The sequence below is a fragment of the Sus scrofa genome, chromosome 13, assembly GCF_000003025.6.
Source record: "Sus scrofa isolate TJ Tabasco breed Duroc chromosome 13, Sscrofa11.1, whole genome shotgun sequence".
NCBI classification, from domain to species: domain Eukaryota; kingdom Metazoa; phylum Chordata; class Mammalia; order Artiodactyla; family Suidae; genus Sus; species Sus scrofa.
Window position 1 is genome coordinate 125,149,294 of NC_010455.5, and position 27,393 is coordinate 125,176,686.

The following is a 27,393-nucleotide window of genomic DNA, read 5'->3' on the forward strand; positions in this document are numbered from 1 at the left end:
GTTCTTTTCCAAGTGTTTTCTACTTTAGAGCCCTCCTCACCCCATTGAAGGTGGTGATATGAAATTCAGAATGAATAAGTTCAGTCTTGGGAACCTTGCTACATTTCTTTAGAAAAGAAAATCAGCTCAACCTTTGATAAGCATGTCTCAAAGTTTAATTTCCTTAGAATGTCAGGGGAAGGCAGTGTAATGAGCATGTATCAAGCCTGTGGCCTTGTGAGGAAATTTCAAGAAGGTCTACCTGCTTCTGGGAGGAAGCAGCACTTTGCCCTGAGGCTAAACATACCCCTTGGCATTTCATGAACCCTTTCTGAAGGGAGGGGAGGGACAGCTCCTCCCAGCAACATATCTGTTGTAGGTAGTAAGAAAGAGGCCAGCCAGGAGTTAAGAGTGGGGATTATTACAGTTATTATTATTGCTGTTGTCATTATTATGATCATGTTGCAAATTCACTTAACGGTAACAACAAGGCCTGGCCCTAAAAAGAGATTCAAAAAAGATGTAACCTCTGCCCAGAGGCCTCAGTTTTCAGCGGGATGTTTTCCCAGGAATCCATTCTCACAGGCTTCTGGTTCTTGCTGTGGATATGTGTCTGTGTGCTCTGACCAGCCTGGCCAGATTCGTGTTGATAAGCTATGCACTCAGAGGAACTGTCTAGTTCACATACACTCTACTCCTGCTTTTCATAAACTAGAGTCTTTTTTTTAAGATAACATGACAGATTTATTGACATAATTACGCATATACTGCCATCTTCTCAAATAGGATTTAGAGAACCAAATAAGATGCCTGGAGTTGGACGTGACCTCAGAGAGCCAACTACATAATGCTCAAATTCTGCCTTTCCATCTCCTGCTCATTCTTGTATACTCCTGATGTTGAAGAACCTAGCAACTTTTAAAGCAGTCTATTCCATTCCTAGACAGTTTTGATAGAAAGTCCCTTCTTACATTAGGACCAGAGGCATCTGCTGAGTCATATTTTCTCTCCTTTCAGAGAGCAGCATCTCTAATCTGTACAGGAAAGCAGAGGTTCCTCCCTCTCCTGGCGCATGGCTCCGCCCTCTCTGGAAGGCTCCCTAGCACTGGAGCTCTCTTATTGCTTCTGGCTTCTCTATGGTTGCTCTTCAGTTCCCCAGGGCATCATTCAGAATTCATGCTCCAGTAAATGGGCTGATGCTTAATAAGTCTCCCCAAAGCTTAGTGGCTTAAAACAGGAACAAATCATGATTTGTTACGATTCTGAGCATTGCCTGAGGAGTTGCTCTGCAGCTACCTCCTGGGCTGCCACAGCTGGGCTGGAAGAGGCAGGCTGGCATGACTCCTGTGTCTGGTAGTTGGTTCTGTCTGTGGCCTGGGTTATCCTCCACAGCTATCCTCCACATGGCCACTCTTTCTTCACTAGGATGAACTGGGGTTCTTAAGTGATGGTCTCCAGACAGTCTTCCAAGGGGGTGAAAATGGAGGCTGCATGTCCTCTTAAGGCCTAATCTTGAAAATAGCACACTATTTCTGCCACATTTCTATTAGTCAAAACAAATCAAAAAGACTGCCCAGATTCAGGGTGGGGAAACAGACTCCATCTCTTGATAGGCTGTAACATATTATTCAGTCTAGAAGCACCCTTTCTGCTGGGACACATGACAGATATGTGTACAGAAGGTAGAAAGGACAGATAGAGGATGAAGGCTTTCCTCTTCTCTCTTTTCCACTCTGTTCCTTCATTTTCTCAAGACCAGTATCTCTGGGTATATGGTTACATACAAATTTATTTTATACAGAGTTTCAATGATTTGGGAAGATAATTATTCATATTGAAAGGAAGAAAGTATAGTTGCAGAAAACTTGAATATTGCCTTGAATCTCAAAAATGGACCTTAAAGACTTATGAAGAGATCCTCTGTGACAACTTTTCAAACTTTCATGCTGTACCCTTTATCTTCAGGCTCAAGAGTTTCCTCCTCCCTCATATCAAGTGTCTCATGCTTCAAGGATTGACAATAGAAATTGCCACCTCTGTTCTACTTCCTTTTAGGAAATCTTACCTCTTTTGAAGGAAAGGATCCCCCCCCCCCCAATTCTTAGCCCTTTCCTAATATACAATGACTTATCTTTTTATCCTATGGTCTTAGCAACCCAAACCTTCAACTGATGTTAGTCATCAATCAAATTTCATAGCATGATGGGTGCTGGGTCCCTGGGATAAGTTGAGTGTGAAGGAGCCTTTTGGAATTTCCTTTTTAAAATCTCCTTGTGAAAGCTGAGGCTGGCAGTTCCTCTTGCCAGGGACCTAATAAAATAAGATCAAATCCCAAGAACAAACGTGTGTGTTTGTGTGTGTGTGTGTGTGCACATGTACATGTGTGAGTGTATTTGTGGAGAGACTGAGGATGGTTCAGGTAGAGTGGGATTTTCTCAACTAAAAATAGAGTCTGTATAGCACAGGAAACTATATTCAATATTCTAAAATAAACCATAATGGAAGAGAATATGAAAAGACATATATATGAAACAAATATGAAAAGATATATGCAATGAATGTGAAAAGATACATATGAATATGAAAAAATATATATCATTTTGCTGTATATCAGAAACTAACACAACATTATAAATAATTTATACTTCAATTTTAAAAAAGAATAGACTACCAAATAGAATACCATTATATATACTAAAATAAATATATAAATAAATCTACTGCATTGGTAAACCAAAACTAAAACAAAACAAAAATGGAGTCAATGGAACCTCTATTATTGAATGAGAAGTATTTGGTTTCTCTCCTTCTCAGTTTTAATCCCTGCTAGAATCATAACATTCTGTTGTCCCACACTGTTAATTTAGTGGTCCCTACCCCAACCACACATGTACATACCAACACACCTCTGAAGCGATGGGCTGACTCCTCTTACTGTATCTTGGAAGAAATTCATCTCTTTATAACCTCTCACCACCAATAATTATTTTCTCCTGAGGACACATAGACACATAGACAAGGTCTAATTTATCTTTTATGGGAGGCTTTCATGTATTTCAAGGTAATCACCATGTCCTTCACAAGACTATTCTCTTAGTTAATTTTTTTTTCTTTTTAGGGGCACACCCACAGCACGTGGAGCCTCCCAGGCAAGGGGTCAAATCAGAGCTGCAGAGATGTCAGCCTATACCACAGCAATGCCAGATCCCAGTCACATCCGTAACCCATGGTACGCCACAGCTTGTGGCAATGCTGGATCCTTAACCCATTGAGTGAGGCCAGGGATCAAACCCACATCCTCGTGGATACTAGTTGGGTTCTTAAGCTGCTGAGCCACAACAGGAATTCCCCTCTTAGTCAAATATTGGGCGCCTGGCTTAATAGAATGTTATCTGACAAATGTTAGTTGATCGATGCAAAAAAGACAAGAAAATGTATTTATGAGAAAACTCCCACCGTTGTTTTATTCTAGATATTTCAGCCATGCATTTAGCAAAAATCCAAATGGCTGGACACAGAATATGGATAATGAATGAGATATTGAACATAAAGTGTTAAATTATTAATTCTGTTTCTGTTTCTCTTCTTTTGTGTCCAGCACCTATTTAAAAAAGACAAGAATTAAAGAAAACTGTGGGAAAAGATCCTATATTCAATCTAATAATTCTTTTCTCTAACTAGACAAGTCTTACAAATTCATTTAATGTGTTTAAAACTATTTAGTAATATTTATTGATCACCTACTATGTATCAGTCACTGTGCATCTGGCACTTAGAAAACCCTTGGTTTTCACCTCCTGGGTCAAGTAAAAGAATCACCTAATTGATACAACTCTGAGAAGTAAAAATCCTTCCAATTTTCCAGATTAGGAAATTGGAACTTGGGGAGGTTAAGTGAGTGTGCCAAATTCTTACAATCAGGGACTGCAGAACCCAGGTTCTGCTTCTCATTTACTTCAATACATAGCTCTCCTGGGCACTGGAGGTGTAGGGTAGAGACAGTGCCAGAGGTTCCTCCTTTGCTTTCACCCTCTACATGTGAGGAGGAGTAGCCAGGGCTCAATTCAAGGAGGAGGGGAGCAAGGAGCTGGTCCTGGAAAAACAGTGACAAAGAAGGCACAGGATGGGACACTGACAAAGAAGGACTCAAGAACCAAGATAAAGAGAGAGGAATGTGCTGGGGTGTCCAGCAGGTATTTAGTAGACCACTCCGGCCAGACCTGAGAGGATTGTTTGGTGGTGTGAGGAAGTTGATTTGAATCCTGTGTTCATTTGTCTTTAGTCTTTGATGTAGCTGGATGATGGAGAACCTTGAATTACAAACTAAGAACGCATTTTACTACTTGTCAGTCAAGCCAAGAGCACTTATCGGCCATGTTTCCAGAGATGTAGATAAGCCTGTTCAGGAGAAATTGCTTCTTCTTATTGATATTAGGAAAGTTATGGGCTGGCCTTTCCTCACTGTTGCAATGGTAAACTGGAGATTTAGATTTGGGTTTGAGAATAGGGAAGAGACTAGCTTCTTTGACCTGCTTACTTGCTACTAGAATCGGGGGAAAAAATGAGAGTTCTTCACATGGTACCTGACACATACTTTCCTTGGGAGTCCCTAGAAATGTTTAGCAAAATAATTCAAAGATGCAGGATCCTGTAGCCCAGGCATTTAATTCTTAATCTGTCCTTTATCCCAAGTCTAACAAGAAGGAGCCATGAGTATTTTAGCAGAATGGTCACTTGAGGAAAATTGGTGTGAGGTAGCATTAACCTCAGCCTCATGGCTCAGCAAGGCTCAGAGAAGAGACCCAGGAGGCAGGAAGTCAAGGTGGGAGACATTTCATTGTCCTTGCAGGTGGTGGGAAGGTTGTCCAGGAAATCTTAAATTGGTTCATCTATTTACTCATTCATTCAGTTATGTATTTATTCATTCAACAAATATGTAGAGAAAATCCACTAGGTACTAGGCAGTGGGTCAAAGCTCTGAAAACAAGGGTGAACAAAGCAGACATAATTTCTACCCTCAAATAATTTACTAAACTTTTCTAAACTAATCATCCTAACATTGTTCTCCAGTTTTACAGTGTTTTAAGATGATGGACTATTACAGGATTCAAGACATCCAGCAAAGGGAGAGGACACTTGACTACACAGTGACTTCCCTGAGTGTAGAGGCAATTTCTGTACCTAGCAGGAGTTTGCTTTAAATTTCTACTAAAATACAGGAATCTAGAATTCATGTTTATAGGTATGTGCATCTGAACTTGAGACCTTTTATTAGGCTTGGTCTTGAAAGTCAAAAACAGAAGCAGGAGAGTTCCCGTCATGGCTCAGCAGAAACAAACCCAACTAGTATCCATGAGGACACAGGTTCAATTCCTGGCCTTGCTCAGTGGGTTAAGAATCCGGCATTGCCATGAGCTGTGGTGTAGGTCGCAGACATGGCTTGGATCCCATGTTGCTATGGCTGTGGTGTAGGCCGGCAGCTGCAGCTCGACCCCTGGCCTGAGAATTTCCATGTGCTGCAGATACAGGTCTAAAAAGACAAAAAACCAAACAAACCAGAAATAGGGAGATAGTTTTCTTCCTTCTGGAGCAAAACAATGTAGGATAGAGCAACCATAGGCCAAGTCCTCTCATGGAAGCTGAGGAATACAAAGCTCTGTCACGGTTTTTTTTACCAAAAACAAAACTAATAAATAAATGAAAAAACAAAAACAAAAACAAACAAATACCGAACACAAAAAAATTTACCCTCTCTCCAAGTCTAATGAATTACAAAGTCCAGAAAGCATGAGACTGGCTTCCTTTTGCTCCAGGCTTGGTGATTTAACTGGTTCTGACAAGAAAAAATGGTCTTAAGAAGTTCACCATCAGGAGGATGGTACAAAGCACATATGCAGCAATCAGTTCATTTCTTTAGTCTATCCCTCCATCCTTATCACCTAGCTGCATCAGTCACTCTTCAAAGCTCATGACGTATTGTGAGATAACTTAATGTTGCTATGTAACTTTTCTGAGTGTCAGTTTCTCCATCTGTAAAATAGTGCAATTTTTGAGGGGGGCACTGTAAAAATGAAGTGATACCATATAAGCAATTTGCCAAATATAGTATGTGGCACCTAGCTGGAACCTAATACTTGCCTCATATTATGACATCTAGGAAAAGTAAAATACTTTTTTAAGAAGGTTTGTTCCCCCCTCACATTTTGTGAGAGAAATTGGGCAAAAAAAAAAAAAAAAAAAAAAAAGTAGAATTTTATTATTAACATTTTCCCCAGTCAGGATTGAATTTCCTTAGGTTATTAATCCCAAGAATGGTGAAAAGCTCCAGTGAGTGTGTATTGGAAAGTCCCTTGCCAACTGTTAAGTACCCTCCACATCTGAGGGGCCAGCTGAGGCTTGAAGGGCCTGGTCCCTGCCTTTGCACAGGAATTCAGGAGTCTTGGGGCCAGGGTCCCTGTGAGGAAGAGGCCTCATTATCAGGCCTGCATGCCTGTTAATGAGGACCACTAGCACCAAGAAGAAGTTTTCCACCATCAGGCCTTCTTATGACTCCAATTTGTGCAGCCTATGGCTGCTCGGCTTCCTGAAGCCTGGGCCTCAGAGGCCCTTAATAGTCAAGGTCACCTGGGTGAATCTCCGCCCACCTCTAGCCAACATGGCTGATTTCCTAAGAGAAGACAAATGATAATAATCCCATCTTGAGGAAAGAGAGACACTTCTAATTAACAATGTGGAGCAGATGACCCAGGGCTGGGCAGAAAGGCAGGATGCAGATGGCGCTACTGTTGCTTCTCTCTCACTGCAACCTTGCCTGTCTTAGGGCAGGCTAATGACCATCTATCTCACTGAAGGCCTCTCTGAAACTGTCTCCAGGGGCACCTCTGGGAGGCACAGAGGCCAGTCCTTCCAGAGCCTTCTGATACCAGCTCCATCACATGTGTTTTCTTGCCAATAGACCCAAGGTGACAGTTCAACCCTCTACTTAGATGTAGATCTCGAGGAGAAGCCACCTCTAAATGGACTAATTTCCTTTCTCAAAACAAACAAACAAATAAACAAACAGAAAGACCCAAGACCCAAACTAAAACCAAAACCCCACATATACTTATTCATTATTCCAACTATTGCTCTTCTAGGGTAGTGACTGGCTCTCAAACTTCAAAATCACCTGAAAACACTATAAACAGCAGGAGCCTTCCTTCCATGACACTCTGCAGTCCTAAGAACACCAGGGGATCCTAATTAGGTGATTCTTAGACCACACTTTGAAGTACACTGTTCTGAAGGTTGAAAATTGAATACAGAACCTATTTCACGGAGTGTTAAAACTGGAAGAGACTTCAAGGATATCTAGAACAACCTCTCACCCTACAAATGAGACAGCACCATATGGTGGATAAAGGCACGGGCTCTAGAAACTGCCAGGTTAAATTCCTGGCTTAGCCTCTTACACGCAGTATGATTTGGGGCAAGTTACTTAAATTCTCTATGCTTCAATTTCCTCATCTATAAAATGGGGGTAATTACATACCTCACAAGAAATTCTAGAAGTATAAATAATATAGACAAAATAGTGAGAAAGTGCCTGCCATGTAGTAAGCATTCAATAGATATTATTTGCATAATTCACAATTCAGAGAAACAGAACCACTTGAAGCAGTATATAGAACAAAGAATATATTACAAGGATTGGGCCACACACAATTGTGGGAGCTGATTTGTAGGCTATGTAGAGCTGTGGTTTCTGCATTTGGTGCTGGGCCTGAAGTCAGCAGGGCTAGAAATGTAGAAGGAAAAATAGACATAAAGTAGAGATACCAAGAACAGACTAGACCCTGTAAGAATTAGCAGGAACAGTATCTGTCTCTCACCTCCTTCAACCTCAATGTTGCTGTTGACCTATAAGAAGAGCTGGCATCCTGCACTACAGAGTAGCACCTGTGTTTGGCCCAGGACTCAGGGAAGCTGAAGGTGGGGGATCTAGCAGAAGCTGTAGGAGATGAAGGCCTGACTCTATCCCAGACAGACCATTCAAGTAAGCTAGCAGGCCAGCAACAATGTGCATGAGCTGCAACAGTGCCTGCCCTCACTGACCTTCTGGGTGCAAAAAAGGCTCTCCTTTGTGTCCCCGATCTACAACTCACATGACCCCAACCTGGAACGTTAACTTGTGGTCAATTCTAACTTGGAACCATATAAAGAAGAGACTTCTAGGATTTGTAGTTTCAGCTTCATTAAACTGATACTATACAAAGCCATCAAATTATCTATTTCTCTACTACTTATCAGAAAACAGAAAAGGAATGTAACTTAATCAAGGTCACAGAGCAAATCTCCAGGATAAGATTGGCAAGGCCTAGGCCTATTCTTTTCTACTTCTATTTTCCAAGCCTTCTGGTTAATACAAAGATCCTGAGAGCATGACCATCTGAATGTTCTTTGGACCTACAGACAGAAGGGAGTAATGGATCCAATTCAATAATATATTTACTGAGGGTCTGCTGGGTGCCTGGTATTCTACCCCTAGGCAGGAAGTAATCCTGCTCACAGAGAAACTGCTCGAAGAGAAGACAACTGCATCAGTAAGGACAATAAAAGGCTGAAGAGACACACACTTCAAGAAAAGGATGATGGTAGTATTTTGGGATGGAGCTTGACGAAGAAAAATGGGACACAAGATAACATCAGGGACTTTTGCATAATATCCAAAGTTTAGGGAGTTGTCATTGTGGCCCAGCAGAAACAAATTCTACTAGCATCCATGAGGAGTGGGATCTATCCCTGGCCTCGCTCAGTGGGTTAAGGATCCAGTGTTGCCATTAGCTGTGGTGTAGGTTGCAGGCATGGCCCAGATCCCGAGTTGCTGTGGCTGTGGCGTAGGCTGGCAGCCGTAGCTCTGATTCAACCGCTAGCCTGGGAACTTCCATATGCCGCAGGTATGGCCCTAAAAAGAAAGAAAGAAAAATCCAAAGTTTATTAAATCTAGTTCCTATCTTATCCCTTAATATTCTGCCCTGGTAAAGCAGGACATATGGTTTGTCTGGAACTGAGAGGCTTCCAGGGATGCTGTGCAGAAACCAGAAAGTCTCTGACAGGGAGTTCCCATTGCAGCCCAGTGGTTAACGAACCCCATGACTAGTGTCCATGAGGACTCGGGTTCAATTGCCAGCCTTGCTCAGTGGGTTAAGGATCCCACATTACCATGAGCTGTGGTGTAGGTCATAGAAGTGGCTCAGATCCCGTGTTGCCACTACACAGCCAGCAGCTACAGCTCCGATTCAACCCCTAGCCTGGGAACCTCCATATGCAGCGAGCGCACCCCTAAAAAGAAAGTCTCTGACGAACTGGGATGAATTGATCATCTTTAGGCCCGACAAAATAGTGACTTACCCAAAGAAAACAACAAGTTAAATGCAAAGCCAGCTTCAGATTCAAGTACAGTACAATCTTCTCTTGGCTATTTTCCTCCAATGTACCAATGCCCATTGGACTTGGTTTTGTGTTGGGTCTCTGAGAATTTTACTTCGGCTTTTTCAGTGACTTTGGCTGCACTGATTCAGTGACTTTGCCTTCCTGATTCATCCAAATTAAGAAGAACTTGAGGAAGGCACCCATATTCAAAGCACCCAGGACTGCCAAGACAAAAGGACCTTAAACAGGAAAGAAGGTAGTGGAGCCCATGTTTCATTGTCAGTGCTGAGATGGCCACTTAAAAAATTCTCTAGCTCTTTGGTTGAAAAGTTTGAAATAATCAGGGACGCTTATCAAGACCTTTAGCTTTCACCATACAATCATCATATCAGATGAATCACCTTCCGGATCTACCAACCAGGGTCTTTGTTTGGCTTGCACAACTAAAATTAGCAGCCCATTCACAATCCATAATGGCTGGGGAATTATCTCATACACATGGGACAAAGGAGAAGGATCCGAAGAGAGGGGCCTCTTCCCTAAGTCTCATCCAAGAGATTCTTCTCATTAAAGAGGCACTCTCAAGCGTCCAATTTGCTGCAATTATAGCAATCAAAAAAGCATTCAGCCTCCTTCCGCACCTGACAAGCCAGCTCATGCATTCTCTCCAATAGTGGTGGGGTGGATGTTAATATAGTTCCCACCCCCCCCCCCCCGGTTGCAGCTACAGCCATCAATCCCACCCGACTCCCTCCCTCACAGCTGGAGTTGGTTCCCAGTCCAAGGGACACAGTCATGTCAACATTATACGGTAGACCTGTGGCTGCCCAGAACCACCCCAGAGCTCATCGTTCTCCAGCGAAAGAGACCAATTAGCCCTTGATGTTGGCTTACATATTTCTATCCCACAAAGCTGGAAGAGGACTGATTATAGACAACTTCCTCCATTTTGTAAGTTTCTAAGGGCTGATAAAGAAGGTCCCACTGTGATAACAGGTGCAGGTGTAGCACCATGGAGAAGACCGGGCTTGTCTGATTGCTACATTGTGCCAGCCTCCAATGGCACTTGAATGGGAGCTTTGTGAGTATACAGTCTCCCTAGATTGCAGGGACCGGCTGCTGCTGGTGGTGGGGTGTAAGTCTGTTGATTAAAGGCCCATTAACAAAGCGCAAATAACTCTCAACTTCCTCTTCTCACCTGCTTCTTTGTTTCAGTTTAATGGCTCTTGGGGAAGCTGAAAATGTTATTTAATTATTCCTAACCTCCATGCTGCTGCTATGAGGACTCCTTCTAGAGTGTGCCATCCCCAGCAAGGCATCTGTAAACATACTTATGAACCACTCCAGGCTTTCCAGTAGATGTAAGAAGTCTGCAACCCCTCCAAAGAGTCAGGCTGGTATTGAGTCATCTCTGACTGGTATTGGATCACCTCTGTGCTACTCCCTTGAAACACTCTGGCTGCCCCACCCATTTCCATCTGGCTGGAGGACCACTGCCCTTAGGTTACTACTTACCATGTTTCTCTCATTTTCTGCTGTGAGTCTTTCAGAAACAATGTGCAAATATTTACTGCTGTTAAATATGGTCACTCAGCCCAGTGAGACACGCTGTCACTTTCTTTTTTTCAGTCTCCCTATCTGTAAAATGGAGATAATAGGGATAATCAGACCTTCTTCAGGGGTTGTTATGAGTCTTAAATGAGATAATGTCTGCAGAATTAGTAATGGTTGATTGAATAGCTGCTCTGCTGAAGGTCACTACTATTTTTGTTATTGTTTCTGTCATACCAATTGTTAGGTTGTCTTTAAATAACTTCCTCCCGAATGTCTATCTCCCAATCCGATAAGTTCTCCTAGAGTAGGTCACTTCTAGAGTTTTCTATTTGCCACGAAATCTGCCAGGCAGACAGAATGTGGAAAGAGCACTTGCTTGGGAGCCAGAAACTTCAGGCTAGAGCCCTGACCCCGCCCAGCATTACCAGGTCTCTCTGGTTGTCTACCGACAGGTGTCTTTTTATCTCCTCTGTGCCCTCATTCTTCCTTCCCTGCTTATGTACCTTAAAAAACACCCTCAGAGTTCCTGCTGTGGCTCAGCAGGTTACAAACCCAACTAGTATCCATGAGGATGCAGGTTCAATCCCTGGCCTCACTTAGGGGTTAAAGATCTGGTGTTGTCACAAGCTGTGGTGTAGGACGCAGATGTAGCTCTGATTGAACCCCTAGCCTGGGAACTTCCAAATGCTGGAGGTGTGGCCCTAGAAAGCAAATAAAAAACAAACAAAAAAAAAGCACCCTCCTACCTTGGCCACTCCTTCTTCCAGCTCAAATCAAATGCCCACCTTCCAGAATCCCTTCTCTGGTCGCTCCAGTCTACACAGGCCTTCTTCTCCTAGTTCCTTTGTGTTAGCACCACAAAACTTAGTAATTACTTTTTAAAAGCCCCACATTAATATGGAAAACATACAATCTTTATATTTCTGCAAAATTTCTTCCCCTTACTGTGTTTTCTACATTTATACAGCACTTTAGGGCAAAGATAAGCAATCAGTGGCCCAGTGGCCAAATCCGGCCTGATTTCTCATATTATCTGGCCTAGAGATAAGAATAGTTTTTGTATTTTAAATGGTTAGAAAAAATAAAAAGAATAATCTTTCATGACATGAAAATTACATGAAGATTCAATTTCAACATCCATAAAGTGTTGGGGTTTTTTTGTTTTGTTTTGTTGTCTTTTTAGGGCCACACCTGCAACATATGGAGGTTCCCAGCCTAGGGGTCAAATCAGAGCCGCTGGCCTACACCACAGCCATAGCAATGCCAGATCCAAGCCGCATCTGCGACATACACCACAGCTCATGGCAATATCAGATCCTTAACCCACCGAGCAAGGCCAGGGATCGAACCCACGTACTCATGGATACTGGTTGGGTTCGTTAACCACTGAGCCAGGACAGGCATTTCCAATAAAGCTTTATCAGAACCAACCACACCCATTGTTATGTATTATCTACAACTGCCTGCATACTACAATGATAGACTTGAGTATCTGTAACAGAGACTGTATAATCTACAACATTTGAATTATTTACTACCTGGCCCTTTACAAAGTTTTCTGACCCTAACTTTAAGTATAAAAATCCCTTCACATTTGCACATTCATTTGGTTTTTTGCAATAGGCCTGTAATAACATCTCCATGTTTGGAAGCTCAGAAAAGTGAAGCCACTTTTCCAAGGCTGCACGGCTTCAAAGTTGTAGAGCTGGTAGTCTCCAGCCCACTCTCCTGACCACACACAGACTTACACCACTCGCCAATCCAGCCAACATGGAGGAAATTCGTTGTCTTATAATTCATTCTCCATCACATGCCTCACTTAAAGCATCTCCAGGGAGCTCCCTCCAGAAATCTGGGCACGCAGAAATGAGACCTTGCATCGGTGCCTCCCTAGTCTCTCTGAAATGAGGTGTTAACTGTTAGCAAATAAAAGTTATCAATAACTGGTAAATAGAATGGATAAGCAATGAGGACCTATGGTATAGCACAGGGAACTACATCCAGTTTCTTGGGATAGAACATGATGGAAGATAATATCAAAAAAAGAATGTATATATATGTATGACTGGGTCACTGTGTTGTACAGCAGAAATTGACTCAACACTGTAAACTATACCCTAATAAAAATAAATTTAATAATTAAAAAAAAAAACAAAAAAAAACACTGGTAAATAGCCTCTGCTCTTGGGCGGTGGTGGAGCTGGCTGGACCCACAAGGCCTGCATCCTGTTAACCATAACTCCCTCCTTGGCTGACTCTGGTAAGGTTTTCATTAGAGAAAGTTATGCTGGTGACCACTGATTGCCAGCAAAATGTGCAAATGAGCAGCAGCTAGTCTTTGGGAGAGACAGATGGGATTCTGCTGCCCATCCAAGGCACTCTCGGGTAGCTGACTGCCTGCCTAACCCCCTTTCTGAATCTCTCACTGTCTTCCCTCTTTTCCTGAGCTCACTGGCTCTTAGTTTCTCCCTCATTTGTCCTTGGTCTTAAGCCACACTCTTTCCCTAGGGACTTCTCTTATTCTTTTCTAGGGGCTGGGTGACTTCGGGCTAGTTACTTGCCCTAACTGAGGTAGGTGTTCTCATCTGTTGAGTGGAGATAACACCTCTATTTGCAACACAGTTGATAGGATCACATGTGATAATCTGTGTTAAGTGCACTTGGCACAGCACCTAGCATATTTGCTGGACTCAATCAGTGATAGTACAGTGATAATTCTGTGTCCTCCTTGACAGAAGCAGGTACTAAACTTCATCCCAGGAGTCTATTTCTTCTCCCAGGAACTTTACGACTTGGGCATGATCTTCCCTCTATCCTGGTCCTCCAGTTCTCAAGTCCCTTGACATTTTCTCATAGCTCAATTGCCAGGAAATGTCTGTTGATATGACGTCAGCCCTGGAGAAGGGGTTGTGTTTCTGGACTAGAGCCGAGGCCCCTCAGAGGGAACTCCAGGGGCCCTCCCTGGTCACTGGGGACAATGACCAGGCCTTGCTCTCTCCCACAAACCAGTGTTTCCAGGCCCCCAGTGGAAAGCACCTTCCTGAGGCTGTATGGAGTGTCCATGAGTGGAGCTGAAACTACTGACTACTGCCTCTGTGGAGACTCCCATTTGGGTAATGGGTATTTTGTTAGTTAGCTTTTTTTCAGAGAAACAAAACTAATAGGACATGTGTTTAGAGAGAAACAGATTTATTATCAAGAATAGGCTCACACAACCATGGAGGCCGTCCAAAATCTATAGTGTGAACCCGCAAGTTAAAGCACAAGAGAGCTAATGGTGAGATTCCTGTGCAAGTTAAAGCACAAAAGAGCTAATGGTGGACACCCAGGACAGCTGATGGTGCAGAAGAAGTCCAAAGGTAGACTACTAGAGAATTCCCTCTTGCTCCAGGACACTGGGTGGTTTGTTTGTTTTTTTCTGTGTGTGTGTGGTGTGTGTGTGTGTGTGTGTGTATGTGAGAGTGTGTGTGTCTTTTTTGGGCCACACCTACAGCATATGGAGGTTTCCAGGCTAGGGGTCTAATTGGAGCTGTTGCTGCCGTTCCTGGTGTAGGGCCAGATCCAAGCCACATCTGCAACCTACATCACAACTCATGGCAATGCCGGATCCTTAACCTACTGAGCAAGGCCAGGGATCGAACCTGCAACCTCATGGTTCCTAGTGGGATTTGTTAACCACTGAGCCACGATGGGCTCTGTAGAATTTTTTTAATCCAGGGTCTATAAGGGAAAAATTGTGAAAGACTTTGACATTTAGTGGTTGTCCTGATTAGCTCATCCACCTGGGCTATCCTTGTCTTTGACTAGGCAATTTTTTAACTCAGTACAGATGGAAATTAAGTTGTAGAAAACTGATAGTAATGGAAATAACCCCTGTCCATAGAAATGCAAATTTTTTTGTCTAATGGAATAAAATTTGTGATTGCCCTGTATATAGTGACTACTTTTGATTCCTTTCGTAAATTCATTCCAACATTCCATATTTGACTAAAAATATGTGATACCATGAGTTTTCTTTTTTTTAATTACTTTTATTTTTTCCATTATACCTGGTTTGTAGTGTTCTGTCAATTTTCTACTGTATAGTAAAGTGACCCAGTCACACATACATGTACACATTCTTTTTCTCACGTTATCCTCCATCATGCTCCATCATAAGTGACTAGATATAGTTCCCTCTGTGCTATACAGTAGGATCTCATTGCTTATCCACTCCAAAGGCAATAGTTTGCATCTATTAATCCCAGATTTCCAGTCCATCCCTCTCCCTCCTGCTTCCCCTTGGAAACCACAAGTTTGTTCTCCAAGTCCATAAGTTTGCTTTCTATGGAAAGGTTCATTTGTGCTATATATTAGAGTCCAGATATATGTGCTATCATATGGTATTTTTCTTTCTCTTCCTGCCTTACTTCACTTAGTGGTGTGAGAGTTTTTAGTTCCATCCATGTTGCTGCAAATGACATTATTTTGTTCTTTTTTATGGCTGAGTAGTATTCCATTGTGTATATATACCACGTCTTCTTAATCCATTCATCTGTTGATGGACGTTTAGGTTGTTTCCATGTCTTAGCTATTGTGAATAGTGCTGCAATGAACATATGCATGCACGTATCTTTTTCAAGGAAAGTTTTGTCCAGATAGATGCCCAAGAGTGGGATTGTTGGATTATATGGTAATTCTATGTTTAGTTTTCTGAGGTACCTCCATACTGTTTTCCATAGTGGTTGTACCAATTTATATTCCCCCAACAGTGTAGGAGGGCACCCTTTTCTCCACATCCTCTCCAGCATTTTTTATTTGTGTGAGTTTTCTTTTGAATTCATGGTAACATCTACTGGTTCCATCATTTATTAATGAGTTAAATAAAATCTTTGGCATGTATTCATTTTATATCTGAAAAAATATGATTATATAAATATGATTATTTTATATCTGAATCACGATTATATCCTCTTTTAAAATGTATCCTTTAGTAGTTCTTAGTGTAAACAATACATAGACCTTATTTTCCCAGACTCCATTATGTCCCCACACCTTACTCAAAGAATAAACTGAAGCTCCTGTGAGCTGCTGAACATCATAGAGAATAGCTCATTTTGTAAAGTTTTTTAGCTGTTTTTTATTTTCATCATCTCATTCGATTCCTACAATCAGCCTGGGTAAGCACCTATCATTCCCATTTTGCAAATGAGGAAAATGAAGGCCAGAGGAAAAGACACATTTTATAAAACCAAGATCCACAGAGGTAAAGGAGGCAGAGCCATGACCTCAGCATAAGTTTCTTGTCTCTAGGTCCTACATTCATCCTCTTCATTAAGCCATGTCTTCTTTCTCTGTGAGAAATGCTGTAGCTCCTGCCTGGCAGCTGGATCCCAGCGTGGGAGAACTGATGTTTCAGAAAAAAATGGGCCAAGAATTTCGATGTAATGGAAGTTCTGAGAAGTCACAGTTTCATCACCCAGAATGTTATTCAACTCCCTTTTTCATTTTTCCCCTTGAGAACAAAAGCCGGTTTTACATTTTAATGGATTTAATTACTGCATGGAGATCAGAACAGATAGGAAAGGAACAGGCAGTGAGGACGCAGTGATGGTCTATTGAGCAGCATTTGAATTAATTTGGAGCTTTCATCCCTGTGATTAGTGTGGTTATTAGTGTTAATACTTGAAGTTCGTGTTAACAGGGTGTTACTATGAATTTGAAGCATTAAAACAGGCCTGCTTTCCTAGTATTTGTTTATTTACTTATTAATCAGCCCATTCATAATTGCTACAGTGCTGACATATAAAATGCCCCCTGCATCCAACTTCCTGGCTCCACTTAATAAAGAGTAATACTGGGTCTCATTTAGTCAATGTTTAATGCTAATAGGTGGTCCTTATCTATTTTGGTGACTTCCCCACCATGGACATTCTCTCCTTTGTCCTTGGACTACCATAGAGAGGCAGATAAATTCTCAGAGCTCATGGAAACAGCCCAAATTGAAGCTTAGGTTACCAGATCTCCAGGAAAGCCATGCCTCCTCTCTGCGCCTCAGTTTCCCGGCTCTGAGATAAAAGATTTGTATGAGGTGATCCCCATTTCCTTTCAGTTCTATCACTCAGGGAACAAATCAAAATGGAGAGATGACCAGAGGGTGCCAGAAATGTACAGCCGTGACTAAGAGATCATCTAGCTTATTTTTTTTATTTTTTTATTTTTTATTTTTATTTTTTGTCTTTTTGCTATTTCTTGGACCACTCCCGTGGCATATGAAGGTTCCCAGGCTAGGGGTCGAATCGGAGCTGTAGCCGCCGGCCTACGCCAGAGCCACAGCAACGTGAGATCCGAGCTGCGTCTGCAACCTACACCACAGCTCACGGCAACGCCGGATTGTTAACCCACTGAGCAAGGGCAGGGATCGAACACGCAACCTCATGGTTCTTAGTCGGATTTGTTAACCACTGCGCCACAACGCAAACTCTTCATCTAGCTTATTACATTAATTCTTCAACAGAGAAAATGAGACCCAAAACTGGTTAGTGATGCCCAAGATCAGGTTGAAGGCAGAGTCAGAGACTAAACCTGAATGCAGACTTCCTCATTCCTAACCTAGTTCCATTTGCTTCTTTTTCTTTAGTTAGATCATAGTTTTAAAAACAGAGTACATAACATCAAACATTATGAGAACATATTACCAAATCATCAGACTCGGAGTTACCGTGGTGGCGCAGTGGAAACCTTTGTTAACCTTTGGCCATATTTTTCTCACTAGTTTCCTTTTTTTTCTATCATTATAACATTAAAACCCAGCTGAATTCTAAATCCTCAAATGACCATTCTCATAAAAACCACCATCCTGAGGTTTATGTGTATTATTCCTATGCTGTTAATATTTTTATTGTCCATTTGATTTTTTAAACATTTTAATTGTTAATATTTTTATCATCCATTTGATTTTTTAAACATTTAAATTTTTCCCTTCTACTGGTTTGAATCATAGCTTCTATGCCTTGTCTTTTAGGTATTATCTTTAAATTTTTAACCTCCTTGATATTCAAAGTGATCTCCATTTAATCAGAATCTATGTCCTCTTCCTAAGCAGAAGCACCAATAATCCTCATCCTGAATCCCATGTAATTGATTATCAACAATTTTGTTCTGTTTGTTTTAAATATTCTCAGTCACTGATTTTCTTAATAACTTGTGCTTATATAGATTTCATCACATTACTTACACACATTTTCTCATCATTGTATATAATTTCTTCAACACGTGGAAGATGATATTTCATTGTCCTAGTAGGTTTCTAGGTTTGCTACTAAGAAATTGTTTTATCACAATTTAGTCCTGTAGATAATTTCTCTTCAGTAATTTTAAAATCTTTTTTTGTTGGTGTTCTGAATTTTTACTTCAAAGTATGTTAATTGTGGATTCACTTTTTTTTCTTTTTGCTGCTCTGGATGCACTGTAAATCTCCAATCCAAAGGCTCATGTCTTTCTTTATGGAAAATTCTCAGCCTTTATCTCATTGAATATTGACTCTCATTCTCCCTTCTTCTCCTTTGAACTTCTATTAAAAGAGAGCCATCTGCATTCTAGTTAATGTCCTGAGATTTACTGTCCAGGCACTGGTTCTGCCTACAACTATGTCATATCACTGTCCAAGCTGTCCATTAAATTTTCAACTTTAATGATTTGGGTTTTTTCCTTTCTTGAAGTACCATTTGCTTCTTCCTCAAATCTGCCCATTCTTTTTTTTCATAATCTTGTTTTTTTCTTATAGTTTGAATGCTAATTTCATATATTTATCATTTTAAACATTTATGCTATAGTCTCCCCTAAGTGTCTTATCTCCTGCTTGTTGTGTACACTTCCTCTCATTTTTTTTTTCTTATGTGATTTTTTTTCTGGAATTTTGGAGTATAAGCACATTTTCAATGACAATATGGGGATGACTGGGTATTCAACATGATAAGGGTTGTAGAAATGTCCTCCCAGAGAAGGTTTGCAATTGCTTTGCTTGATGCCCCAGAGATACCATGACTCCAGAAACATTTAACTCATTTTTCTAAGCCAATACACTGGATGGATAAATGAATGAACACACTACCTATTCCTTCACCTTAATCTGGTCTCAAATTGGACCTGCAGAAAAATCACTTTAAATATATTCAGTGCTGCTGCATTTGGCCACACAGTCTAGGTGCTGCATGACTTCAGAGCTGTGTGACATGGTGACCTTCAATTATTTTTTTATTGTACAACAATCCATGTAAGGAAAGTCAGTAAACAGTGAACTTCCATACCATCTGTTAGAAAAAGCACTATGATTGTGATGTTCATCTCTTAACCTGCCAAGTAGTGGAAACTATAAATAACTGTCCTCTAGATTAGGGATGGATAAACTACAGCCTTGGTCCAAGTCCAGCCTGCTGCCTGCTTCAGTAAATAAAGCTCCATTGAGACATAACTACACTTACTCATTTATGCCTATGGTTGCTTTAGGCCTACAATGACAGAGTTGAGTGGTTGTGATACAGCCTGTGAAGCCTAAAATTTTCTTTTCCTTTTTAACCTTTGACCTCCTTTACCCATTTCTCCCACTTTTCACTTCCTGCAACTGACAACCACCAATATGCTCTCTTTATTCATGAGCTTGTTTTTTATTTTGTCTTTGTTTTTTTTTTTTTTTTTTAGATTCCATATAAAAGGGAGATCATATGGTATTTGTCTTTCTCTTTCTGATTTATTTCACTTAGCATAATGTCCTTGAGGTCTACTCATGTTACAAATGGCAAGATTTCATTATTTTTTTATAACTAAGCAAAATTCCATTGCGTGTGTGTGTGAGTGTGTACCTCACCATTTCTTTCCCTTTGCCCATCAGTGGACACTTAAGCTGTTTCCATACCTTGACTATTGTAAATAATGCTCTAGTGAACATGAGGTGCATATATCTCACTGAGTTAGTGTTTTTGTTTTCTTCAGATAAATACCAGAAGTAGAATTGCTAGATCATATAGTAGTTTCATTTCTACATTTTTGAGGAATCTCCATACTATTTCCCATAGTGGCTGTACCAGTTTACATTCCCCTCAACAGTGCACAAGAGTTTCCTTTTCTCCACATCCTCACCAACACTTGTGATTTCCTACATTTTTCATAACAGCCATTCTGACAGGTGTCAGATGATCTCATTAAAGTTTTGGTTGCATTGGCTGCCCCAATGATTAATGATACTGAACAACATTGCATGTTGAGTTCTTTTCAGAAACATTTTAATGTAAATCTTGAGGCTTAGGGATTCCTACAACACATAGATAAAATACTCTTTTACTCTAAATCCCTGCACGGTATGGACACATGGAGGCCTTTTTTCAGTACAGAATTCCTACAGAGGAAAGCCTTTTTATAATCTCCTTGGGCTGATGTTGTAGGCTGAATAATGGCTGCTAAAGATATTCATGTCATAATCCTGAAAATTGTGAATGTTACCTTTGCAGATGTGCTTACATTAAGTATTTTGAGATTGGGAGATTATCCTGGATTATCCAACTGGACCCTAAATGTAGTCAAAAGTGTCCTTATAAGATGGAGACCAAGGGAAATTTGACTACAGAGCAAAGGTTTCAATGTGATCATGAAAGCACACCTTGGAAGGATGTTCTTTCAAAATAGAGGAAAGGACAATGAACCAAGGAATACAAGAAATACAGAATTAGAAGCTAGAAAAAGCAATAAAATGAATTTTTCCCTTGAGTCTCTGGAGGAAACATGGTCTTGCCAACACCTGGATTTTAGACTGCTGACCTCCAGAAATGTGAGGATAAGTGTGTTATTTTTAAGCCACTAAGTGTGGTAATTTTTTCCAGGAGTAACAAGAAACAAATACAGCTGATAAGCAGAGTTTTCTAGTTCTATTTGGCTGAGAGTGCAGAATTTCAAAAGATCTCTATAGGAAAACTTGACTGAATTTTCCAGGAAGGCTGGTAGTATAGTGAAGATGTTGTCACTTCTACCAAGTCAGGCTGGGAGGACATAGAATGACAAGATTCTACAGCCCTTGTGACTGCAAGTCAGCCTCAAGACTCTGAGGGGAAACAAATGAGTTTGAGCTTTGTTACTAGCCTAACCAATGACTCACAGTTGTCTGGAGCAGTGGGAATAGAAGGTGGTGTTTGTGTTCCATGTTTGTGTCACCACATGGACAGAAAAAGCACCTTGGGTAAATTAAATTCTACACCTCAATTTTCTCATCCATAAATTGAATGAAAAACGAAGCTTCTCTCACAGAATTACGTGAGGTTTCAATGTTTAGATGGTGCATGGGTGTATATATATTCCTTAGCTTTGCGGACAGACTCAGGGTTTTTGGAAGGGCTTAATCCAGGATTCTTGTCCAAGAATCATGAAAAGAGAATTGAGTGACTCAAAAATATTCAGAAGAAGCTTTAAAGACTTAAAAAGAAACACAAAATGCAGTTTTTCCATCATCAAAGATCTAGAAAACAGAAGATTCTATTAATTTTGAGAAAGGGCTAGATTAAAATAGAAGATGGGAAAGTGATTGCTACATTGTTCATTCGACAAGCATGTACCTGTAGGGTGGTACCTTATACAAGGCTAGATGCCAAGCACTGTGAGGGAGACAAATGTCAATAGCAGCCACACCCCTGTCATTTATAGGACACCCAAGCAAACTACTGTAACAGTTCACAACAATGAAAGTCTCATAGGCATCCTCTGAGGTGGAAAGTCCAGAAACTACTTATCAGCATTTTACAGATAAGGAAACTGACCCTCAGGTTTAACAGAGTCAGAGCTGTCTCACAACTCAGTCTCCTATCTCAGTGCAATGGACCCTATATCACAGACAAGAAGAAATCTCTGATCTTAAAGGACGTATAAAATATCTAGTAAGGAAGACAAGACAGACCAAAAAAAGGGGGAGAGTGCTATAAAGTGAAAAGTGACCCTCAAGAGATATAAAAGGAGAAACAAATGAGGATTTGGGGAAGCTAGGAAGGCTGTGTTATGGATCAGGGTGGGGGTGCCTAGTAAGGCAAAACCCAATCATTCACATTTGCAAATTCTTCACTTTGAAAAATAAAAACAAATAACCCAACATCAATGCAAATGGTTTCAGTTTCTATCAGCATGTTGCACTGTATCCTCTCTTCCACAAACAATTATTATGTGCCTGTTATCTACCAAGGAGTGGCTACACTGAAAAGAATATGACAACATAGCCATGAAACCAGCCTGAGTTCAGGAAGGAGCATCACCCTGTTCACCAGGAGACCTGCAGTCCAGCCCTAAGCCAGAAGTGACCTTGAGCCATTTGTTTCCCCTTCAGCTTTCCTTTCTTCCACGCATCAGGACTCTGAAATTCCCTGGCAGCTCGAACATTCTAAATTTGAATAAGGAGGATGTTTATCTATGCTGTTGTTTTTGCTTTCCTTACTTGTTCTCCACTTCAAGTCTTAAATTATTTTCCTTCTTTCTCCTCCTCCTTTTGGGCCAACTCCTCCCCTCCCCTCCCTCATGGTTATTCTCCTTCTCACGTTCAGTGTCTGCATATTTTCTTCCTCATTACCTAAGTACATGTAAATTGGCTGTGTTGCTGATGCGGAAGCAATTTTTTTTAAATTGGTTAAAATGTGCCAACGTCAAATGTGACGAATTCTTCCACTTTTGGACTCCTCATGATTTTAATCATCCCAAATCAGCCATTTAGGAAATGACAGTATGAGAACCAAATTCCCTTAGCATCAAATTTTTTGTTTTGTCTTTTGACAGTGGGTGTGTGTGTACGTGGTGTTTGCCAAAGTTGTTCGTGGGTTTGAGCATTATTTAACTCATCAAGTAGCACTGAACACCTGCTGTGTGCCAGCACTGGCTGGGTAGGTGGAGATGGGAGAGATTAAAAAACAGGAACAATTTTTATTGTGTGTGGTTGAAATGGGACTTGGGTGATAGGTGGGTGAGAGCATGTAGGCATGGTTAGAAGTAAAGGAAGCTTTGGATGCATAATAATAACATTTTGGCCCAAGACCCAGAAATGCCTGACTCTTGTCTTCAGCACAGAGTACTCTGGTATTGCTGAACTCACAGTAAGCTGCAGCAGCAGGGAAACAAAATTGCCACCTTGCCACTGAGGCCTGGGCCTGATAATCCCTGATAAAGGGCTGTCTGTTAAAAGCTGATGTAGTGAACACAAGTTAAGCCTATTAACTGCCTTTGTAAGCACCAAATCTCTATCTTGGGAATCACACATTCAGGGATATCCACCAAAAAAGAAAGAAAGGGAACTGGCCTCAGAGGGACCTTGAACTTGCTTACTCAATCAGCCATAAAATGAAAGTCAAAGGCCAACAAAAATGACCAATCTGGCCTGGGGCCAGGATGTACCTAGGTTTCAGGCAAAAAAGCAAGATAGGGGAGTTCCTGTTGTGGCTCAGTGGTTAACAAACCTGACTGGCATCCATGAGGATGCAAGTTAAATCCCTGGCCTCACTCAGTGGGTTAAGGATCTGGCATTGCCCTGAGCAGTGGTGTAGGTCATAGATGCAGCTCAGATCCCATGTTGCTATGGCTGTGTCATAGGCCATCAGCTACAGCTCCGATTTGATCCCTAGCCTGGGAACCTCCATATGCCGCTGGTGTGGCCCTCAAAGACAAAAAAAAAAAAAAGCAAGAGAGAACACAGCATAGTGTGCTACTTGCATAAGATAAAGTAAGGCAGGCCATAAGTAAATCGGGCTTGTTGAATGTCCTGGTGCTAGACAATGAATAAATTCTTCCTTGGAAGGAATAGCTGGAGAGGTAATGCTGCCCCCAACTCCACCCCCTCATCGGTGCAGAAGAAGTCACTGACCTGATGTAGCTTGAATGAGTTTATGGGAAGAGCAAAGCATTCCCTCCTCCAATAGGCTCCTAGATAACCGGGCATTGTTAATGACAAATTCAGGATGGAGGGGGACCCTCAACCCCACTTCAGGTCATATAAGCAAGTTCAGAGAAGTAAGCAAAGAATTGCATCTGAAGAACATGGTGAATTATATTCTGATTTCTGAGTGAATGCTCAAATTAGCAAAGTGGCTTACCCAATGCCACGCTGCAGATCTAAGGCCTAAATAAAGTTTCTGCGGTTCTTTACATTTCACAACTGCCAGGGTTATATGTGCTTGTGTTGGCAATGGGTCATAACAGGTGGGCAGAGCCCTTGGGAAAAGGCTGCGCATAAAGATGAGGTCCCTGTTCTTGGGGAAAGGGCAAGACAGAAGAAAATGGAAAAAGCACATCAAGGGACTAAGCAGAGAGGAGAGGGGGACCAGGTTGGTTTTCCAGGAAGGCCCTGAAGGAGAGGTCCAAAGATGAGGCCAAGGTGGAGTTTGATTCCAGGTAAGCCAGGAGTCAGCCACTGGGCCATGCTAGAGGGCTCTTGTAGCCAACCTGCCTAGGGTATCCTTCTCCAGCTAATCCACCAAGGCTTTAGAGACTCCACTGATATGCTCTGGCTTGCTATATTCACTTAAGAAAAATATTGCCCTGAATTGAAAACAGACCTCTAGCATTCTTCACCTGGAGGGAGAGATATGCTTTTCCAGAAAATCCAAAATAATAGTGGGCATGTCTGCCTTCCTGTACCTCCAGCAGGCACTCTATCCATGTCCAAAGTGCCTACGCCACATCAGAGAGTGGGCATAAATGTGTCTTAGATACTGGTGGGAACATTGGGGTTATTACAGACAAAGTGTCTATAAAAGTGGGTTCAGGACAATCACCCTCCTGGCAGGTCAATGTATTTAGCAACCAGAAAGATTACCTTAAACCCTGGGGTCCAGAGGTTGTCGACAGAGATTTGAATGTGACTGTGTAACACGGTGGCTTCAAAGTAAGATGAAGATTTGAAGGCTAGATTTGCCCCTTGCTAGTTCCATGGTTCTGAGCAAGTTATTTAACTTCACTGACCCTCAGTTTCCTCATCTGTAAAACAAAGATAAACAATACCTACTTCCAAGTGTTCATCTAAGGGTAAGATAAAATAATCTATGTACATAATATTGGACACAGTATGTGCTCAATGAAACATGTCACTGCTCTTGGTGCCATTCGTTATCCTATGCATTATAAAATATACTAATTACCTGCTATAGAACAGTGTTTCCGACACTCTGGTGTGCACAAGAAACATCTATGCAGTTCATTAAAACTGTGGATTCTCAGTCCCCTCCCACTCCAAGAGATTCAGAGACGATGCTCCAAAATATGCATTTTAGCAAGCCTCCCCAGGTGCTTCTGAGCACCCTTTGAAAAATACTGTCAGAGAATTTAAGTTTAAAATATGACTACTCTGGTTTCATGGCTCAAAACTGGCTGCGTATATATATATAATTAAATCACTTCATCACACAGCAGAAATGATCGCAACCTTGTAAATCAACTAGACTTCAATAAAACTTTTAAAAATGAAAAAAAGAAAAAACTAACAACAACAAAACTTGTCCTGGTTAGGCTTATATCCTTAAGATTTCCAACTCTTCTTTCTTACCTTCTGCTTTACCTCAAGTGCAAAGAAAGTAGAAGCTGCTTAAAATAAAGCTGCTGTTATCAGCATCACCTTCGGGTCTTTCTAGTGCAGCGGCTCTCAACTTGGCAGCATGTTATAATCACTTGGAGAGCTTCCAACCCTCCTAAGGCCCAGGCCACATCCCAGACCAGTTAGGTCAGTATCTCTGGGTGGCCTCAGACATGAAGGTTTTGGAAACTTGCCAGGTGATATCAGTGTATAGCTAAGTTGAGAATCATTGTTGTAGATTCACTTTCCCATCCTCCCTTCAGATCTTCTCCCTCACCTGGTTCCACCCTATGCCTGATATCTGGGTATTTTATCTCTTTCCAAATTTTTGGCTATGTTCGTACAACAAGTTTCCTGGTTTCCCTGTCATTTTTCCTGATCCCCTGACGCTTCCTGGCTCCATTTGTCACTGATGTCCTGCTCACCAGTCTGTTCACACTTGCCAGATATAATACTGCTTCTCTAGAAGACCTCTACCTTATCTTCAGAACAGGGATCAGAAACATGCTACCCTCTTTCAAACATTTTTGCCATTTTCTCCCAATAGAATGTTTTCCCCACTCTTACCTACTTATCCTGCAGGAACACATGCCAAGGTCTCCTCCTCTGGGAAGCCACCTCCACCTCGCCCATGCCAATGTAGAAAGACCCCTATTCTTGACTTCTCTAAGAGCATCTACATCATGTGTTAGGACATTATATCTATATAATGAGAGGGGAGGGTGTTATGGTAACAGCAACCACCAGAATTTCTTGTAGGAAAGGAACTGGACTTGTTTGGGGAAATTATGAGTATTTGGGATATATGTTTATACCAAGAGGAATGTAAAACAGGTCATAACTACTTTGCTCAAAATCCAAGAGGGGCTACTATTCTAGGAGGAATATATGAGGTCAACCACTCTGTGATATGGCCCACACCATGATTTCTTTGAAATCCTGAGTACATTCTATGAACCAGGACAAAATATTTGATAAAAGTAGATTTCTCAGGGCTCTGCTAAAGGTTCTGATCCCAGGGTATCACATGGACACTGGCACAGAGAGCAGTAAGCAGAGAGCTGTAATGGAAATCTTGGGGAAGATCTGGAATATCGCAGGGTGTGGGATGTGAATTAAGGCTAGATTTAACCAGACCTCCAGGGAGCACAGTGGTTTCACCTGTGTTCCACTAAAGGATACCTGGACTACATTCAAACATTCTCTATGCCCACTGAACTTTTGAGTTTTCTAACAGCAGGGCCTATCTCCAGTGCATCTGAGTTTTCCTAGCCACTAGCCTGATTCTTAGCACATGAGATGTTCTAAATGAGTGGAGAATGAACAATACAAGATGCGTATAATATAGGCTTTATCGTAAGGTCAAAGGAAGCAGCAGTCTTCTATCAGTGTCAATTTTGTGGCCAAGACTGAATTCACTTTTATTCACCACTTAGATGCTATTGAACTTCTTTCTCCAAACTCTGTTACTGAAAATTTGATTAATTTGAGCTCAAAATGACATTTCAAAATCTCCTATTCCCAAACACATAGCTCATCAGAAATGCCTCCCACTATTTACAGTTTCGCTTCATTGAAATATGATGATGCCAGGCAGACAGCGATGTGTATTCAGTGGAATTCAATTTTCCTGATCACTGGCTCCATCGATCAGTCTGTTTGTGAAGGGCTGATGCAAGCGTCAATCCACCTCATATAGAGGGTGGGTGAGCTGCTCCTATTATTTCTGCATGTGAAAAGGGTTTTTAGACGCTAATGATGGGATTCTGGAGGATAACTTTATAGTTATTGTTTTAAGCTTTACTGAGTTCCTATCATGAGCCAGGGGTTTTTACTATGTGCTCATATTTAATCTTGATGCTTGACATTTTGTGGCTGTAGAATCT

At 41.3% G+C, this 27,393-nt stretch overlaps 1 long non-coding RNA gene across 1 annotated transcript; it reads right to left on the reverse strand.

The window, feature by feature from the left end:
• Window positions 2,716–25,575, reverse strand: LOC110256387. The gene is made up of 4 exons (XR_002337800.1): window positions 25,481–25,575; window positions 24,755–24,915; window positions 10,906–11,028; window positions 2,716–2,972 (listed from the first exon to the last, which is right to left on the reverse strand). It is a non-coding gene; the product is annotated as an uncharacterized LOC110256387 (long non-coding RNA).